The sequence below is a fragment of the Corvus kubaryi genome, unplaced genomic scaffold, assembly GCF_017639235.1.
Source record: "Corvus kubaryi isolate FWS band 111438036 unplaced genomic scaffold, C.kubaryi_AGA036_p1.0 71, whole genome shotgun sequence".
Lineage (NCBI taxonomy): Eukaryota > Metazoa > Chordata > Aves > Passeriformes > Corvidae > Corvus > Corvus kubaryi.
In genome coordinates, this window is record NW_024582059.1 from 13,252,550 (window position 1) to 13,273,661 (window position 21,112).

General features: G+C 39.9%; 1 protein-coding gene across 6 annotated transcripts in view; it reads right to left on the reverse strand.

The window, feature by feature from the left end:
• Positions 1-21,112, reverse strand: part of CCSER1 (coiled-coil serine rich protein 1) — a 629,908-nt gene that overhangs the window by 608,128 nt on the left and 668 nt on the right. The window lies entirely within an intron of this gene.

The following is a 21,112-nucleotide window of genomic DNA, read 5'->3' on the forward strand; positions in this document are numbered from 1 at the left end:
AATCTCTAAATCCATGGGGTTTCAGCACACTTTAAGGTACTTCACAACACAGTGATTTATGTCCCCAGCTCTCATTTCTTAGGGATACGAAGAATTGCAGATACCTGGCCCATTACCAGTTGCAGAGGCCAGAATTTGGAACAAACCAAAAATTGAAGAAAACACTGATGACTGGGGTATTTAATGTCAACATCCTATCCAAGTATTTTGTTAAATCTCAACTTTCAGGGTCTTTAGCAAGACATCCATGACTTGGATGAAGGGGCAGATGCTCCTGGAGCAGGTCCAGCAAAGATGATTAAGGGGCTGGAGCATCTCTAGTACAAGGAAAGGCTGAGGGAGCTGGACTTGTTCAGCCTTCAGAAGAGGCAACTGAAAGGGGACTTCATCAATGCCTGTCAGCATCTGAAGAGAGGTGTCAAAAGGATGGATCCAGGCTCTTCTCAGCAGTGCCAAGTAATAGGACAAGAGGCAACGGGCAGAAACTGATGCACAGGAACTTCCATCTGAACATGAGGAAGAACTTTACTGTGTGTGTGACTGTGCACTGGATTGCCCAGAGAGGCTGTGAAGTCTCCCTCACTGGAGTTATCCAAGAACCATCTGGACACAACCCTGTGCCATGTGCTCTAAGATGACCCTGCTTGAGCGGGGAGGTCAGACCACATGACCACCGTGGTCCCTTGCAACCTGGTCCACTCTTACGATTTTGTGATCAATAATAATTATCATCAATAGTTATCTTCAGTGACTACAGTCTATTAGGAAAGAATGGGATCCATGTGACTAGAAGAAGCAAGGGAATGTTTGGCAGCAGACCGGCCAACTTGCTGAGGCAGGCTTTAAACTGGAGGGCTCAGGAGGCAGGGTCCAAAGGGGCAATATTCATGCCATTGCACCCAACTGGAGAATAAGCCTGGCCTACCAGAGCAGCAACAAATGTTCATTAGCTGCCTCCAAGATAAGAACCAGAAGACTCCTGGCGAGATTCCAGTTGGACACAAGAGGAAAATTTTTCACAATGAGAACCATCAGCCACTGGAATAACCTCCCCAGGGAAGTGGAGGGTTACCCAACAGTGGACACTTCCAATTCAGCAGGACCAGGTGCTAGGTCTTCTTGCCCAGACTGTGCTCTTGCCAAGAAAAGATTGGATCAGATTATCCTTGAGGTCCCTTCCAGCCTGGTATTCTATGATCCTGTGATCATTTCAGCTGAGTCAGTTTGAATTCTCAAGAAATAATCATTTCTCATAATCATCAGCTAATCAAATTTCTGTTTCTAAAAGATAAAAAAAATTTCCTTTAAATAGAAAGCCAAGCAATTTTTTTGGTTTAAATACCAATACCATTTCCTGAATCTGTATCAGACATTATTCCACAAAAACCAATACCAGATAAAAAAAAAAGCTGACTCATTTGAACATTAATCTCCTTTCCTTAATTCATCTGAATTTCCTCCTTTCTTGACAACTTCTTCCCTTTCCTATTCAATCTTTCAACCCCAAGTCCCCGTGGGATCACTGGAAATGACATCCTGTTCTCCTTGGACAGGACGGGGCAAGATGAACAAAAAAAACCCCACTCAAACCTGCAAGATGCAGTCCAGGCAACTACTGCAGAAGATCAGAGGGAGCCCAGGGCACACGTAACCACCACACCTGACCAAATGCAAGGAAGGACAACACTAAAGATATGCCTGTGTGCTGATTTGGCCAAACTTAGAAATATATCCTCTGAGAGAAAGCAGGCTATAACCACCCCTCTCCCACCAGGTTCGGGAAAAAAGAAACTTTTTCCTCGAAGGAAAGTGAAAGAGATAAAAACTATTTATTTAACAAACACACGGGAAAAGGATAATAATGCTAAATAATAAAACCTCTCGCTCTGCTGAGAGAAACCTGGGAAAATTTCAGACTCCTTCCGCAGATGTCTCTCTCCCCCTCCGTGGAGCTGGGACGGGGTGGTGGGCCCCCCTCCAGGGCCAAGGCCTCGGTGGAAATTCCTCCCGATGTATTCTGATGTTGAAACTGCCCAGCAGAGGAAAAAAAAAAGAAAAAAAACGAAGTCCCAGGAAAAGAAAAGTTCAACTCTCCGTGTCTCTCCGGAGAAAGGAAAAGGAGCTGAAAAACTGGCCAAAAGCAAGCAGTGTGCCTTCCCCACTCTCACTCTGCTGCCGCAGCTGAAAACAAAGTCCCTATCTCTGTGCGACCTTGAACAAGCTGCAAACTGCTTTGAAGAAGTTTTGCTCAGGTTTTCCTCCCCCTTCTCAGGCTCAGTTTAAAGGCACAGAAAGGCACAAAATTAATTTCTGGGCATGGGGTAGTGATAAGGATACACATCACAGAGTCACCCCAAGACAGCCTGTAATTGGCAGCTGGAGGTGAGGAGACTCTGTGGCAGCAGCAGTCCTGGTTTTGATGTACCAGTGAAAAAAGAGCACTGGAAAGAGGCATTTCAGTGCTTCTGAAGTGCTCAGGAGGAACGCAGGTTAATGTGCTTGGTAACAAAACTGGGACTTAAACAGATTTGTGCCAATTCCTCTGCTGCCAAAACTCAACACGAAGTCCACTGCAGTGCATGGGGCAATGGTGATGGGTGTGGTCTGAGACAATATTTTTGGTTGTTGCTACTCAGTTAACTGACTTGGCCATTGCTAATTAATATAAAGGAAACTAAATAGCAATTCATTTCCATAGAAGTTCTCACGTGCATGCACTCACTATCTTACTGAGATCCCAATTCAACATGCATGCATATTGGCTTTTCCTTTCCTCTGACTTGGATGTGAAATATATTGCACCTCTTAACTCCTGCAATCTTATTCTTTTTCATAATTCAAAGCACGTCTGTTTTCCATATTAAGACAATCTTACTCATTCACTTAAGGAGAAGCTATTTGCCAGAAATCCAATACTCTATTTCCAATTCTGTCTTCTCTGAACTTTAATTTTTTTATAGAGCTCCAAAATAGGGAAATGCCAACTTCATTAGACTCCTCGAGATCACTATTTGGAAAACACCACACAAATGCTAATCACCCCTAGTTTGATGCACTCTATGAGAATATAGCAGTACTAATTGTTTTCCAGTGAAAATCTTAGTGGGCCTAAAACTATACACGAGGCAAGACTTCATGGTGTATTCTCAGAGGAGAGATTCATTAAGAAATATACAGGGTGGATTCCCCAAGAGCTATCAAGAGGGAAGGACAATGAAAGGTGGCTGGCACCATAGAAAATCACCTTTTCAACAGGAAATAAAGAGGTGTAGCAAGACACACTCTCTGGTGGCCTGTCTGTCCCCAACTGCTCCCACCCACATGTCTGCACTGTGCAGCTTTTTCAACCTAGGAAAACAATTTATTAATATTTGTAAAGTGCTTCTGGAAAAGTTAAGCACTGTGTAAGCACTAGAAGTTATTGCTATGGTAAGGAGATAGGAAAGGTTTTAAAGTAGTTGAAAAATATACACTGTTTGTTTTAATAAAGCATTACTTATTCTTATAGCAGAACAAGTATTTGTTCCTAAGCTTTAAGCCACCTTTAACTACGCCACAGTTCACAGAGAAAAGTAAATCTAAAAAAACCCCACAATTTCTAAGATCACTACTGCAGAAATCCCAACAAAAACATTTATTCAAACTGAACACACAATTTTCACCATGCAGTAATAAATACCTTTATCATAACAATCACGCATGCAAAAGGATTGAAGCTTATGTAAATATGTACATTTTGCCCAGCATATATGCACAACCACAGTGTGAGTTATGTCTGCTCAGAATTTTTTCCTGATAAAAAGAGAAGTGAAGCAACGTTCACTGTCAGCTATTCATCTGACACTGCCTTTTCTCTGAAAGCCTCTCCTGGTCCCCAGCTGAACTGTTTAATTCCAAAGAGCCACAGCTGTCCAGCTGTGATGTGGCAAAAGGAGCATCATTCGAGGTCAGCAGTTCTAGCGTCATCCCCTAAGACACTATCAAGCTCCCAGCACATAACCCAAATGTACACGTGCACCCATCTCTCTTCCATTGACACCAAATTTCTCCATTTCTTCCTCACAGGCCCTTTAATGCTGTCCCTCTCTAGCTATATCGCTCATTGTCCACACTTTTCCATAAGGGCACATTTCCATTTCTCTCACAGACACCACCCACGTCCTGAGAATCCCTCTCTTCCTATAACCTGAGCTATGGTATTGAAGAGGATGATGCAAACCAGTCCCAGAATTTATCCACCACAGCTGACTGGGCAGAAACAAGGACAGTCTTGGAGCAGGGTAACCCCACCAAAATCCCTCAGTCACCAAAACACTCACAAGCAACCTCTCAACCAGAAGCCAGTGCTCCCGCTATAGTCTGTTGCTATGACACAGCATTCCAGTAGTTTTAGCTGATGCACAAAGGGCAGCCTTAAACACACCCTTTACTTACAATATCCTAAACATCTCAGGCTCAGCTTTGCCACAGATGCTGTATTTCGTGATTTCATCTTTGTCATATTTCATTAGCATAGATTAAGTATTAAATAGTGTTTTAATAAAGAAATAAATGGATGGAGCTTTACGCTTCAAGTCATTAAAATATTTAATTTCTCTCTATGTTATTAGCTGTATATGTCTGCTGAGTCTTTACCTGTATTTTGAAGAACAAGAAACCACAGACATGGAAACCACATGAGAGAAATGGCCTCAATCCAAAACGAAATAACGTATAATCCTGAACTACAGAACTCAGTAGTAGTTTAATGATAGCTTGTCTAATTATACCTTACAACACTTACTCTGCAATAGTGTCGTACAAAATCAGCTCTCACATATATATACATATATTTTCACATACACAAACACACAATACCTATATAAAGAAACCAGCATTTCTGTGCTTATAAACAAGAACATCAGAAGTCCATAGTCTGCCAAGAAACACGCCATATGTCCTCCATACACTTCACCCCATGAAATGCTTCCACAACAAACTTCTGAATAATGCAGCTGCAGCAAAGTTGAGGACAACGTACAGTATTCCTCAAGTACCTACATACTTTATCAGTTTGTGTCAATGTGTTTGACTATAGCTCTCAGCACAAAGATTTCTTTTGAAGTACCAGGAAATAAATAAAGAAAAAATATCATATGCTAAGTTCCTAAAAGTACAGTGAACCATGGTGGAAGTAAGTGAGAGAGACCTGGTTAAATTAGGGTCTGTGTATGGGACAGCTCAGATGAAAAACTGGTAACACACACCTTCATTTTCTGTATGTTCAAATTTACAGGTACCATATTTAGATATCCGCTAGAAGCCAAGAAAATATCAATACAGTCACATGTTCATAACAGTGTCAAGATATGTACTGACTGCATAAAACTTCTTATACAAGTCCAGCCCAGCACTGAAGCCCCTACAGAAACACTGAGTTGATACACTAAGATACAGCAAAGTAGAAATATTTCCCTCTTTAATCTCCGGATGATAATAGACTTTATTAAACAGATGCCACCCATCTTTAATTTCAGTTAGCTGAAAGAACCAATTAGGTGCACATTCTCATAATGAAAATGTGAATTCAATGTGAAGCTTTGTCTAACAACAGGCTTGTACAGCAAACCCTAAGGAGAGCTAAGCCATGGTCTCCGAGGGCTCCTCCTGGCACAGAATGCTAACGTGGGATAGGGACTGACTGACTGCATGCATCCACAGATGTAAAAGGCAAAAATCCAGCAGATAACATGGAAAACAGTTGCAGTCACGGGTGAGGGAGAAGAAACACAAGCTTCTGGTTAGAAAACTTCATAATCACTCAGCTCCTGAGTAAGAAAGATGCCTGATCTTTTTCATTCAGCATTCTCAGGAAAGCAAGGCTTTTAAGTGTACTCACACGCAACAGCATTGCAAGCTTTCAGAAAACCCACTCATACCAGCAGGAGAAGCCTACCATGAGCACTGGCCAGCCACGTGGACCTTTCAGAGAACAGTCTGTGGGCTGTACCAGGCACAGGAGACACTTCCATCTGGCCTGTCACCTGCAGGAGACGCAGAACAGCTGCTCAGTGATCACAGACATAGCAGCTGAACACCTCCTCTCGAGCACAGTCTGGCACACGACATAGGTGCCACTTCTGCACTGGTCTGGGGGATGACATTTGCTGCCAAGGATGGAGGAAAGCACTTTTAAGGTCCTAGATCCCTCTTTTACCCCAAAAACATGAACTATCTCTTAGGCCACATCAAAATAAGTTCCTCCAAACAGATTTTAAGCCAAATTTAACTCACTCTATCAGCTTAGAGAAAACAGCCTTCTATAAGAAAATTAACTGTATCCATATTTATTTTTGTAAGTCCCATGGAAACCAATTAAATTAATTAACCTCTCTCCATCAACTTTTCCATTAAGTCTGTCCTCATGTGTAAGAACATGAAGATGGAAGAGGCTAGATCATTTCCCTACTCTAAGCTGTAAAAAAAATAAATTAACAGACCGAGTAATCAGCACGTACAGTGAAAAATGCTTCCATTTAAAAAATATTTTAAACAGAAAATACCTGGGCTCTCCTAAAATAATTACTTTTTTAATCTATCCATCACAGAGTCTTTAAAATAAAATTTACCGTGTGATTGTGTGCATTCTAGGAATAGTTCTATTATTCTCACATTTTAGGGATGGAGTAACCAAGATAAGCACTGCTGCCAACCTCCTATATAACAGTCTACACACATTAGTTCCTTCATATTCAGATTACAGGTTTTATAGAAATACTTTTTGTACTTCCAGCTACTAAACACCACTCTATTTCAAGAGCCTTTCTCTCACCTACACTTGCACTTCCATTCTTGTATTCATTAAGTTCCTTTTTTTTTTTTTCCTTTTAAATCAAACAAGCAGACCTTTTTTAACTTCTCAGGGTAAAACATTTTCTGACTTTTGAATAAGCTTCCCTCATTTTCTTTAAACCCTCCACAAGAGGACATCCTATTTTTCAATATAAGACACCAAACTGACTTGTTCCAGCAAGCCACACTAACAAAATATACAGAACAAAAAACACCTTTATTTCTGCTCGGTACTCCCCCCTGCAGGGACACACTGTAGCCTCACCCCCTGTATGACATGGGGATTGGTTACCCACTACTTCAGTGAGTCACTGTTTTTCTAATGTAGTTTAAGGGACACCTAAATCTTTGCTTCTTATTCGTGCAATGTTTCATTCAACTTATTAAAATGAACTCTGTACAAGTGAGTTCATCTTATTATGCAGCACAGATCACTCTGAAATTGAATTCCTCTTATTATGTATACACCAACAACCTTTTTGTTCATGTAGAATCTCAAAGTTTAAGAACTGATTTTTGAAAAGAAGCGCTACTAGTCATGACAGTGCTTTTCACACCTCTATCTATTAAAGGGTCAAACTGTGACATGCTATATAAGAAAATAGGGGAGATCAGATGTAAAACACAAATACCTCTAGAGAGAGGATTTTTTCTTCCTGTGAATAGAGTTGAGAGGCTAAAATACCATTAGCTATGAGAAATCTAATGTTAAACTGAAGTCATGTTGCAGAACCTGAAATTAATTCAGCTGCCAAGAAATTGCTGCCAACATTAGATACGTAGAAAACAAGATCTTTCTCCGTTGTTTAGCCACGTGGGACAGTGGATTATCAAAGTTCAAAAAACAAAAAGACGATCAGCAGCATTCCCTGAGCTCACAGAATAAGATTGTCAGCTCATGCAATTTGCATTACCTTGGGCACTGCAGACATTACCAGTCCTCACTGAGACTTTCAGTTCTTAATTTCTACAATTTTAAACACTTCTGAGGATGCTTTGTGAATGCAGAACCTGGATCTGATGCAGCCATTTCTACCATGCAGCCAGGCCACACGCCCACCTCATGCACATGCAAAATCTTATGCTCAGGAAGAATGCAAGATACCACCCTCCCCCACCCCTAATATTCTTCCTACCATTGTCATACCAGACTTTCTGCATACTTGGTAACACTCATTGGACTTCACTTCCATCAACTTGTCCTGAATTCCCTTTAGAACATACAGGCTTTTAACTTTAAATCATCAACGCAGACTTTGGCATGAAGGTTCAAGTTTACATACTCACTGCTTGAAGAGCATGTTAAATGTATTTGTTTTATACTGCCTGCAGCTACTTTCATTTGCCACAGCCAGTGACAAACAATAAACAAAGACAATATATACTAAGCATTAAAAAACCTTACCAATACCATTTTTCACACTGCAACTGATCAAGAGAATATATACATTGTGGAGGCAAGAATTTTTTAAGCAAAAAATCTTTAAAACTTGATTATTGTATTTTTTAAGAGCACTCTTTCCTCCCATCAAGTTGTGTGAATAACTCCAATTAAGTCCAGCCTTTCTTCTGAAAACCACGACTTTATTATAAGGGATTTCCACCATAAAATTAAAATATTTTAAGTATCTATGCCTAACTGTGCCCAAGCAGTGACATCCAGAATTTCATATCTTGAACTAATACTTCATTTCATTATAACCTAAGGGGTGGAAATAACAGCATACCTGAAACCTCTATCATGAACCAAGAAGATTAGAAAGAAAATTCCAAAGATGCAGGAATTGCTGAAACGGTGCTTTAAATACACTTTAAATATTTAAAATATTTTGTTAAATTATTCATTGAATATTTAAAAACACAAGGATTAGCTCTCAGATTTGGTATCTGTATATTATTTTCTTGATCTCCATTACTTGCCTGGTCTGCGCTTTCTAAGGAAGAGTCCTGAAACCCATTAACAGCCTGAACTACTTTTGGATTTAGGGAGAGCTTAACCCAGCTTTTCAGTAATGGTAATATTTTCTCAAAAGCCATGGTGGTTTTTACTAGCTTTAATAACATACTATTACTTAGTACATGGACAAAATGTGATTTAGATGAATGAATTACTTCAGCATGAACAACATTGCTGTAAATTGTGCACCTTCCTCAGCTCTCCCAAAGACATCAGTCTGTTCTTCCTCACAATCACAGGTAATCATATTCCTTTCAACTACACTAACTCATGCACACCAGAAAGCAGCCCAGGAGCTGCAGGAAAGCCACCGTCCTGCTAGAAGTATAGGCTATCCCCCTCCTTCTGTGGTTTCAAATCTAGGCAGATCTCCCCAACAGACAGAAACAGTGAGTGTCAGATGAGGACAAAGGATGAGCCTGACCCAGAGCGCACCCAAAGGGTACAGTCATTTACGTGGTGGGGATCTGCAGATGCACTCAGCTAACAAGGGTACGCAGGGTGAAACCATTCCACGAGCGCTAAAATGCCAAGGATGAAGGAGCAGGAAAGCACACCATTCCTCCTGCTAGAACAGACCTAGAAGATCTCTTCCTTGTGATAGCTCCACTGCAAGCTGTTGTGAAGAGCTACACAATAAAAAGAAGGTCCCAAATGCCAAGCTGCTAGGTTAAGCAACTGAAGCATAGGATATGAGGATCTCCATTGTTCTGGTAAAACAGAAGATCCACATGCTGCTCCATTTGAACAGAGTCCAAAAGAGAGACAGAAGGTAAAAGCAGCCTAAGAGGCTGCAATACACGGGGAGGCTCTCACAATACATCCTTACGGTGAGCGAAGGATAAGCACCAGGACAGATGGCAGAAACTTTTAAAGCCTACCAGTGGCCTTTTTTTCTTTTGTAATCAGATGTAGTTGTAGAGATTAGCACAACATAGTAAACAGTTTGAGGATTACACTGACATTCATCTCTGCATGTATCTACTCCTAAGCAAATAAACACAAAATATATTCTGTTTCATCTCCAGCCAGGTTATGATTTCAGTTTCCATCAAACCTGACCTCTTCAGTAAATGCCACTCCGTTGGCAATCCCTCAGGGCATTTAATGGACAAAGTGAGGCATGCAAAAACTCTATTGTAGTGTTGAGGAAAACAGCCAGTGCAGGTAGCTCAGCATGCAAGCTGCAGATTGAAATGCAGATTGAGCTCTGGATGGAAACCCGGACAAGAGGCCGTGAACTGCCAATGCTTGGGATAACAAAGAGCATGAAGATTCGTGACACCAGCCAGGTGGATGGAGGCTGAGAGGGTGGCAGGAGCCGAAGATTCAGGAAGAAAAGCAAAAATATCTCCTGAAACAATTTTATCTCTGCATATCCCAGTACATATCTCAGTCCCTCTACATATCCCAGTGTCTTTCCCTTAATACCACGAATGTATGCAGAATATTACTCTGTCCACTTATATTGACTTCACTAGGAGCATACTTTGAGAAAGGATTGTAAGACAGGGAACAAAGAGAATCACATTTTGTTCATAATAGCTTTTGACTTGGGAATCCAGTAGACATCCACGGAGCATATTCTGGTTAATTTACTTTGATATGTGAAGATTAACTCCAGGGAAATAAAAATAATACATTCAAGGATTCTTTCTACCACCCCTGTAATTGTTTCTATTGTCACAGATTCATTAAATCCCTCTGGTAAACCCCTAAGTATTACAAGCTGCTGTATTCAAGATGATAAAGTAGCCCATGAAATAACTTTCCTCAATAACCATCATTCATAATAGATAAATTACAAAAGGTCTTTCTAACACACACATACAGTAACCAGAGCTCAGCTGAAGTACAACCAGCACTGACTGAAGCACAACTAACATGAGCAAAGGCAAAACTGTCACAGTGCCAAAGGAAGAATCCCAGCTTAAAAAAGGATGGCTCACCCTTGAGTCACTTTGCTGTACCCTGCATACCAGTTTACCTCAGCTGAAATTGTCATTCCAATAAACAGGTGCCTTTTTTGCACACAAGCTCAGCAAATGTTTTTCACTGGAACGCAGAGACAACTGCCTGACAGAGCAAACCAAGCTCATTTTATATCCAAACATGACTTGAATAATCACAGTACTGCCCTGCCCAAACTGTTTTCCAAAATAAACATACACATGAGGAGGCTTTGGATGTTGCTACTGTGCCAAACACTTACACAACATCGTTATTTTTCATAGCCACTCTATTCAACATTTTTTCTCTATGTTCTTCACCATAATTTGTGCTCAGGTACAGTGGAGAAAAGTAATAAGCTTTCCAAATCTTAGCATAAAGACTGAAGTACTGAAACATAACGTTCCATTAAGTTTCATTTGACACAGAGACTCCCTTGCTTTATTTCTAAGCTCATTTTCTACGAGAGCAACAAACCACTTAAAATGCTTTGGTAGTTATGCACTCTATTTGAATACAAACATTTGGATTTTGCATTCACTACTAATTACTAAGTGTTTTGCTATTGCACAGAAAAACAGATCCCTCTGAATTTTTCTCCTACTTCTCTATTTTTAACACACCTTCTTAAACCAGAAGTACCAGAGAGAAGCTGAATGGCAACAGAGCATAAATTACTAGTTTCCCATCTTCAGCGGAATATCTGTAGCTCAGATCTTTCCCTCGGTTATTACTATGGCCAGCCAGCCAATACACACCTCACTAAGTAGGCACAGCTTCTATTCTTCCAAGGACTCAGGTTAGTTCAAAGCAAAACCAATTCATCTGCACTTTCTTCACAGCAGGGTTTGTTTGGGCTTTCCATTCTTTTCTGACACCGTGGAACAAAAAGAAGTCTGGCCTTCTTTGCTGCTGCTGATAGATGTGCTCAGTGTCAATGTGACCAGACCAATTAAAAAAACACAATACCTGCTATCTTCCTAGTCAAAAGCTGAGTTAAATAAAAGGTTCAAGCCTGCAACATGCTTCCTTGAGCACTTCAGGTACGTAAGTAACAAACACAAAAGAGAAGCAAATCTTCAGGTGTTGTAAATGGATACAGCATAAGGGCTTAAACAAATCAATTCTCATCAGGCAGGGTCAGTCCAACACCCTGAAGGAGTGCTCCACCCCACGCTTTCAAAAAAAGCTGATATAAAAATAACCTAGGGGGAGGGAGGAAGAGACCATTAAAAAAAGAAAACCCCAAGCCCCAAACAAACAACAACTTAAGAAAAGCACTCAGGTTTTTTTTCCTCATATACCATTATGAATGCCAGATCTAACAAGGCCTAGTTACCTACAGATTTGCATGTCGTGGTTGGTTCATTTCAATGTCTAAGAAGCTCTGAGCAGCTAGGACACATACAAGACTCCTCTCCTAGGTGGACTCTTTGATACTGATCATAAAATGAGGTCACCGTACAGCCTTTCTCTCAGCCAGAGAATTTACATGAGTGTCGCTCTCTCCTCCAATTTCTCAAAACTTAATAAAACTTTAACTAATTTTTAAGGCTTCCATTCTTTTGTCAAATATCTCTGAAAGCAATCAAGAAGTTCAAAAACTTCTGGTGCAGCTTGTACAGTAGGATCTTGGACGGTAGGATAAGCAAGTATTGTTTCCATATAAAATCAGGGTAAGTTGTAACTTACCTGTAATGTGTTTTCATTTTTTGTCCAAGCAGCATAATTTACCAAATGTTTGCAAGGTTCATTTTTAACTTCTAGGAGAGTAAACCAGTTTCAAGAGAAGAACAAACAACATCCCAAGGGAGGAGTGCTAGAGGCACTGTAGATCAAAAGCTATTGCATTTTCTGCCTACTCCATCCTTCTTTCATTCAGCCATCAGCAGCCACTGCTCAGCCTAAGAAACAGGAGCTACAAGCAATAGGTGTGTTGGGCTCCATTGAAGGTAGCAGTGCTATAACACTAGCTGAGGATCTAGACCCACAAATGTGCATTTGAGAACAGCTTTAAATTCCTTTCTTATTTATTACTAAAAAAAAACCTCTACAGATTTCATATAGTTACTGTTTTCACTGTTTAAATTAGAAAGAAATAGTGGTTTCTAAAAACCTACTAACAAAAAAACAGGCAACAAAAGGAGTTCAAACTACCTTTTTCTTTTTCCAACTGAAGGGGGTGGGCATCTTCACCATCCTCTCGATCCTTCACTTGAAACAGCTGTTCAATTTCTCACAGTTCCTCACCTACAGCTCTCATGCCTCTCAAGCTGTTCTGTGTCACGTCAAGTCTTGTTTTGTTTTAACTATACAAACTCTTCATGACAAGGATTTAGTCTATATTTAGAAAATGCTGCAGAAGATACAGTGCTGTGTAAGTGTTTTATGGCTTCTGTGGTGTTCAACTTCAGCATTTTGGAAGTCACATGCATTGTCCTATGCAAACTATAAGAATCATTAATGCGAGTAGAATTGCTTCTTTATAGATACATTTTCCCCCCTTAACCATTTTCAAAGCATACAGAATCACAATGAAAACATCTACAATGCAAGATCCCAGTAAAATTCAAATGAAAGCATGAGAAAGTAGACAAAAACCTAAAATTCTCACACCCTTTTCCACCAGTAACTTCTTGCTCACCTTCTTCAATAAACAGTATCATCCTAAGGCCCTCTCAAACCAAGGCTACAAATGATATGTGCATTGCAATATATAGCTTTCAGAAGCATCTTGCCCACAACAAAATAAATTCTTTTAAACCAGGAAAAGTAGTATTTTTTTTTTGCTTTCGTTATTTTCTGCCTGCTCCCACCCCCAATTATTAACTGCTTGGAGATCTGAGAGTGTATTTCTGTTTCAATGTTACTGCCACTAAAGCAAGAAAAGGAAAGAAACCCTTTTTTTTTTTTTTGAACCATTCACTATTTCACATTAAAACCATGTAGCTTTCAACCAAAACCACCATTGCTTACCTTCTTCCACTGAAAACATTTGTCTTTTATATATACACACACACACACACACACGCGTATGCAGTATTTACCCCAGAAAATTTATTCCCACAGTGTCTCGGAATATTACGTATCCCTGTAAGCAACTCACAGACTGGGTTAGCTAAACACTTCATTCAAGTCATATTAACATCCCAGTCTTCTTCACCTGCTAGCACTCTTAAATTGAAACTATTACAGGTAAAAATGATCTGCGTCTCTTGACGAAGAGGAATCAGATGCATAAATTATTAGGCCCTTAGCTAAGCCACCCGAGGTGGCTATTTGCATGTTCTTAGCTCATGCCGAATACTCAATGAAAAGAACTAACTAGCAAAACTAACGACTAAAAATAGACACAGGTGTTGCAGAGCTGCAGATCTGACAGTGTAAAACAGCCTTGTAGCTTCTGGTTCTGATTTCTGCCTGTTAAAAGATTAATCTGTAACAAAACCTATCATTAACAGACAATTGTACATTACTCTCTTATTAAGGGCCATGAGCAAGTAGTAAAGACTGGTGTGAAATCTGCTGAGATGCTGCCACAGACAGACACCAAACACATAATTGACCAAGATCAGGATGTTGGGATGAGGGTTTAAAGAGAATAGAGATTATCTTGTGGCTCATGTGACTAAATCCCTAAATTTCTACTAACAGCCTTGTTGTGGTAGAACAAAGGCAGAGATCTGGGAGAACAGAACCGCTGATTTTCCCTTCATTCCCTACCAGCTCTCCTGTGTCTTTTTCTTCCCTGTCTCAGCAAATGCCCCAGAGTTTGCTAGCCATAAAATAAAGATTAGCAGATAAAAAGAAGGCATTTGTGGTGTCAGCTCTTACCACCTGACAGACTAATTTCTTTATATTTCTTTTATTTCCTCCTCTTCTACTCTGTATGCATGTTTTCCACAACTCTCCACTCAATATTATTTTGAAACAGTTTTCCCAAATCTTATATTTTTCCTTCTACTTTCCCATTATTCATCTATTTCTGAAAAGTTTAAATCTAGGTAATCATTTTAACTACCCTGGTCTTTTGAATCTCTGCTCCAGCTAGAGTTCATAAAATCTCTAAATGCCTTGTGTTGTGCCCTTGCATAATCACCATTAGTATAGAATAGGTACCTACACATACAAAGGAGTTTCTTTTCAGACACACAGAACTCATTCATATCAACTGTATTTGCAGTCTTAACATTCTAAAATTCCTACTCTTTTGGACTCACTTATTGTAAGAAACATTCTTATAACCTACTTTTTAGGAGTATGAAGAATTTAATAATGTAACAAAAACCATCAAAACAGTAAAAGCTCAGTAACTTTTGAAATTCAGTCCCTGAAAAAAAAGAAATGTTGCACAAAGCAAACTGACATATTAAAATATTATTTAAGGGTATAATCAAGACACTAAAATATTATTTAAGGATATAATCAAGGCTTCATTAAAACCAGTAGCAGTTTTGCCACTGGGCTATGGGGCAAACATTTCTCTCTGAGCTCACAGCCACTACATTGAAAAAATGTGTTCAAAACCGTAAAAAATTAGGATGCTTGAGTCTCCTACTCACAATATAACCTCAGTACTAACTGCAGCTACAAGACACTACATATTCACATAATTCAAAATTTAAATTCACATAAAACAAAACCACTCTATTTTGCTATTCATAGAGATGGCAGAGCCTGCTATCACCTTCCTTATACCACATCTACTCTTACATTGGGAAACAGCAAAACCAGATAGGAGATACCTACGAGGCTCTCCCAGCCCACAATCCCTGACAGCTTATTAACCTCTAACAGAAGAAATCAACTGGAATGCCTTCAAAGGCTGCCTCTGGAAGACATGCATGTGTGCCTTCACATGCTGGGTGGGTTGTTTTACAAACAGCCAAGTAGTTTTGCAACAAGTAAAGGGTCTGGAACACAAACCCTGTGGGGAGAAGCTGAGGATACTGGGGTTTTTTGGCTGAAGAAGATGAATCTCAAGAGAGACCTCATCACTCTCCACAACTACCTGAAAGGAGGCTGTGGCTGAGGCACCCCAAGGCTGTGGGTCAGCTTCTTCTCCCAGGCAACTGGCAACAGCACAAAGGGAGACAGCCTGAAGTTGCACCAAGGGAAGTTCAGAGTAGACATAAGGGAAAACTTCTTCACTGGAAAAGTGGTTAAGCACTGGAACAGTCTGCCTGGGAAAGTGGTGGAGTCACAGTCCCCGGAAGAATTAAAAAAAGAGAGATGGCACTTTGTGATAAGGTTTAGTGGACATAGTGGTAGTCAATAAAAGGTTGGATTTGCAACCTTAATGAGCCTATGATTCTATTATACCACAATGTTTCTGCTTCTACATGCAAATTGCAACTAAAATATGCTACATGATATCAACTTGGACACCCCATTTCCTGCAGATGCTGTGTGGCCCAACTTAAAACATACTTGGTTTAAGTATCAAGAGATATTAAAAGCTTAACATGTCACTTTAATTGATACCTTACACTCACAGCTGAAGGCATGATCTGCACTCAAGGTATCTGAGGTCTCAATGAATGTGAAAGAATGTACATCATCTTGCAGCATCGCTTTACTTGAAATAAATGTGGAGAAAGCCACATCATTTTTCCTATTGCCACTTTCTGCCACTCACCTCCTTCAGCAAAATCAAGAGAAAAAAAACATGAATATATTATTGGAGAATTTCCTTTCCAAGGCAGTTTATTAATATTTCTGAATACTCCAAATGAACTTAGCTTGTTAGCATTTTCATCCTTTCAATATATTCACTACATTCTCATTTAAAGCTTCTGTGTATATTCTTGCCCAGAATGAAGTAATAAGTATGGTGACAAGTAATGAAAAAAAATGAAAGGCAATCTATTTTTGGCAAGACTCTATTTCCACTGCCTTTGTGCCACATGATGTTCAGTTGGTCATCAAGAATCTAGCCAGCATATTTTAAAGTCATAAAACCTGTCAAAACAATTACCAAGGCTCCTATTCAAATCAGTAGCAGTTCTGCCACTGGCCAAAACTTCCTCAAGAATAGATGGCAAAACTTTGCTCCTCTCTCCTCACCAGTCATATAGTAAAAAAATGAACACAAAACACTTTAAATTAATAAACAAATGAGCCAAGGTAGTTCTGAAATATAATCCCACAAACTGGCACTGCATTAAATTAAAGCTAAAAGACACTACAGAATTTGAAATTACTGCCTAGTAGACAGGACAAAATACAAAGCAAAAACTGCTGGTGTATTTGTATACTGGCAGAGTGGGCAGAGACTGGCACTGCCACCTGAGCACAACACACCCCTCTGACAACATTCTGGCTGTACTGGGAGACTCCATCTTTCTCTCAGTGTGAGCTGTGGCTGGCATGGCAGACAGTGACAGGTTAACATCACTGAGAGGCGACATCTGAACAGATTACATTGTTTCTTAGGTAAATGACAAGGTTTGGACAATGTCACAGGCAACACACAGATGAGAAACCTGTTGAATACTTCTGTACTCTCACCCAAATCTAAATCCCACTGTGCTATACAAAATCACTAGATCACTTAGAGCTGTTATTTTCCTATTAAAAGGTTTTAAGAGATCCCATGAAGACGGCACATCAAACAAGGATCAGTAAAGGGACCCAAAAACAAGCATGAAATAAGCAAAAAAAGTGAGAGCTGGATATGCACTAGAACAAAGCAATGTACTTTCAGAAACAATGATTTGCACTACCAAAATTTATAAAAGAGTGTTTTTAAAAGCTTCCTACTAGTCTGTCACAACTGGTTCTTCACACTGGAAAACAGCTGTGTTCCTCAGAAGCATCACTGACTGAGCTGGATCTCAAATTCCTGATATGCTAGACCATTATAAAAAATTAAGTGGTATTTCCTTAAATAATGTAAAAGCATCATTACATTCTACAACTGCAAAACTGCTTTCTCTCAAACTTAATAAAATGAAATCCAGGAAAAGCTTTTTTGCCTAGACTGAAAAAAATCATCTGATAGTAATTTAGAATAGTCTTTATTGAGAAAATGCTGCATAACTTTACACACAATCCTGTAATTGGATCGGTAGGAAGTTTCCACATCTATGCCAAGTTATCAAACAAACTATATGAACACAGTTAATCCATTAAGATAAGACTGTGGGACTTGGGATGCATATTTCAATTCAACTGTCTTTATCACAAATCAGCTGTGTGACTTCCACACACCACTGCTTCAATTTCCCATGTATAAGGAAAAGAACTATATGTCCATACCTCAACATTCACGTGGGCCTTCATAGCAATAATCAGGGCAAAAACATAGCACCATCTATAGGCAACACACAATGTTTGGATACAAAACCATCATCACTCAGATCTGGTAATCCCTCTCAACAGTGTGTTTTACCTTTTGTGCAGAATTACAAAACACACGCAACAAGACTACAGCGCATATTTAATAAGAGTCTTGCTTTTTTCACATCCAGGACTTCATTGCTTTGACTTATTGCCTGCCTGTATCTTCTTTTCCCTCTACAGGACAGTCACATTTCAAGCAAAGGCAGTAGACTTCATAGAAAGTATTATTACTATTATTTCACTGCTGTACAATAGAAGAATGATACTACAGCCCCTCAGTCATGGAGTTTGTATTATCTAAGCAACATACTCCACAATGTAGTGCAGTGAGAACAAGTCAAGAAGCAGCAAGTACAAGTAACCACATATTTAACTAGCAAACAGCTATAGAGGTTTAATACTGATGCCTATAGAATATACAGCTGCATCTCCCATACTCTCAAAGTTACAAGCCCTTGCTGAAGCAGAGAATACACATTAAATCTTACAGTACAAATGACCATATACATTTTAGGTGCCTGCAAGTTCTGTATTTTACATGCCATCTCATACAGCCAGTACACTCAACAGCTGAAGTCCAGTACACTCAATAGCTAAAATCTAATACAAAAGCATATTTACTTTATCAAGGTAACCCAGTTTACTGTCACTGCAGAAAACTGCCAAATAAATGCAATATTGACAGCAAAACCCGATGAAACTGCAGTCATTTCTCAGGAAACAAACCCAGCCCCTACTAGCCATTATTTGTGTATTTCCTTTTGTTTCCCTCCCTCCCACCTGGTGATGAGCCCCTCCAACTGCAGCAAAACTATTCTCAAGGGGAAGACCTGAGGCACTGCATCTTAGAGTAACAAGATAGAAAATATAGTTCTGTTCCTCACCATAACAAGCTGGTAGCTATTTAATTTGACTACGTGTTTATAAGGTTTCTTTTCCATTGATACGTTCACTGACACATGAATGTTATGTTATTTCATGTCATGCTTTACTAGTATCAATCAAATATGTAGGCTAATCCAACAAAGCCATAGTTTCTTCAATGAACTTTCATGGAAGAGTGGGAATTTCTCCCAATGGAGCAACTTCTCTACATCTCTCTTTTGGTTTATGAAACACTCTAGCAAGAAAAGCCCCAAAACACTGCCAAATCTAATTTCTTCAATGTCAACTTCAAAGGCTCCATGCGACATTAGGTTTTAATCAAAAAGGAGAAATCCAGCCACACACAGCTTACGCAGCACAAGAGATCGTGGTCTCACACAACCACATACACAGACCTGAGACTACAAGATACTTTTTCAGCATCTTCTGTGACTAATGTATTTAAAAACCAAACACTAACTCATATAAGGCAGACGTGGAATATGCCCTATGTCCCATTCCAGGTCATTCTTCTGGTACAGCTCCCCATTATCTATTGCCCTACTCAGGCCTGCACTGAGCTCTCCAGAAGGCAGGCCTTACTCAAGCCACCAGCTACTCCAAAAAGTCCTGCCAGGGACTACAGGACCTCACCCTGTGGGCTGACAGACAACTTTCCCACTGAACTAAATTCCCTCACCAAACTGTGGCAGAAAGCTGCTTCACTTAATCTCCTTCCACTCCAAACTGGGGAGGTTAATCAAACTACAGGGACCACTGCACTCCAGACTCAAAGAGGTAAAGGAACCTCTGTTTGGAGAAAATACCCCTTGTTTCTATGTCTCACATTCAGCAGATCCTGGACAGCTGCATGTTACTGCCTTCTCCTGAGACAGTGCTGCCTATTTATGGGATGTTGCTCTCTGGGATGCAAGAGATTAATAATACCCCAGTTATCATCATGATGTATCTAAGAGGACTTTCCAAGACTAGTTATTCCTCTGGGTTATTCCAGATCTGAGTCAGCCCTTCCCATTTACATTTCCAAGAAAACATTCTTGAAATATTTTTTACTGTTTCTGTAATAATTCCCTTTCTTACAGCAGCCTCAAAAATCACAGCTAAAAGAAGCTACTCCAGAGATGGTCACTAACACAAAAAAAACCCCAAAATGTACTACTACTTCCAGCTAAATACAAACATTACCATCCTTTATACCAATTGCATTTGTAGTACAGGCACACGTACAATGAAGAGTTGTAAAGAAGATATGAACCGTCCTGAATGATTAGGCACAATGTCTCTGCTGTCTGAGCTTTTTCAGTTCATTAATATTTCACTTTTATATATTCCTCACCTGTTTTTACAACATGTTCCTTTCTCTCCTTCTTAAGTACAAGCAGGGAGAATTGTTTGAAGTAACTAGCAGACCTCACCTCACATCCCCACCTCCGTGCCCCCCTGGGATTTTAACGCTTCAAGTACAATATATACTAGATAGAAAAACACATCTGGCATAGAGAGGGATAAGAGAATATTCCAAGTCTCCTTTCTAGTTACATTCAACTATAAAGGTGTGCAATAAGAAAATAAAGCATACTGCAGCTTCTGTCTATGCCAAGACACTTAGTGCTGTCAATCCCAAAGGAGAAACAGATCCAGACACATAAAACTGTGACGGAGGGGGGGGGGGGTCCCTTCTCTGTAGAAAGGCAAAATAACCCCGTTCCTTTGCAAGACAACTTGCAGCAACATTCTTTTCCTTGCCAAAAGTCAACGATAACCTCTTTAACAAGGAGAAAAAACACAAAAACTGTCTAGAGGAAATACAGGATTTCCGTGAACCTCTTCCATAACAAGCACTACCATCACCATCTGCTCCACTTTTTAAGCTTGCCATGCGATTTTGGAAAGCACATGCAGCATCCTCCAGCTCTTGCCTCCAAATCCACGGCAAAGGTCACACATGACCGCCAGTGGCCCGGCCCTACCCATTCACATTTCTGAAACCACTTCTTCTCGTTTTCACAGGTTAACTGCAGATCGCCTAACACACACAGGGGGAGGGAAAGGGGGAAAAGACGGAAACAAGAAACGCCAAAAATAAACAAAAAAAGGATGTGATTTCTTCTCCGCCACCGGCAGCAGCGAGGCCGGAGCGACCGC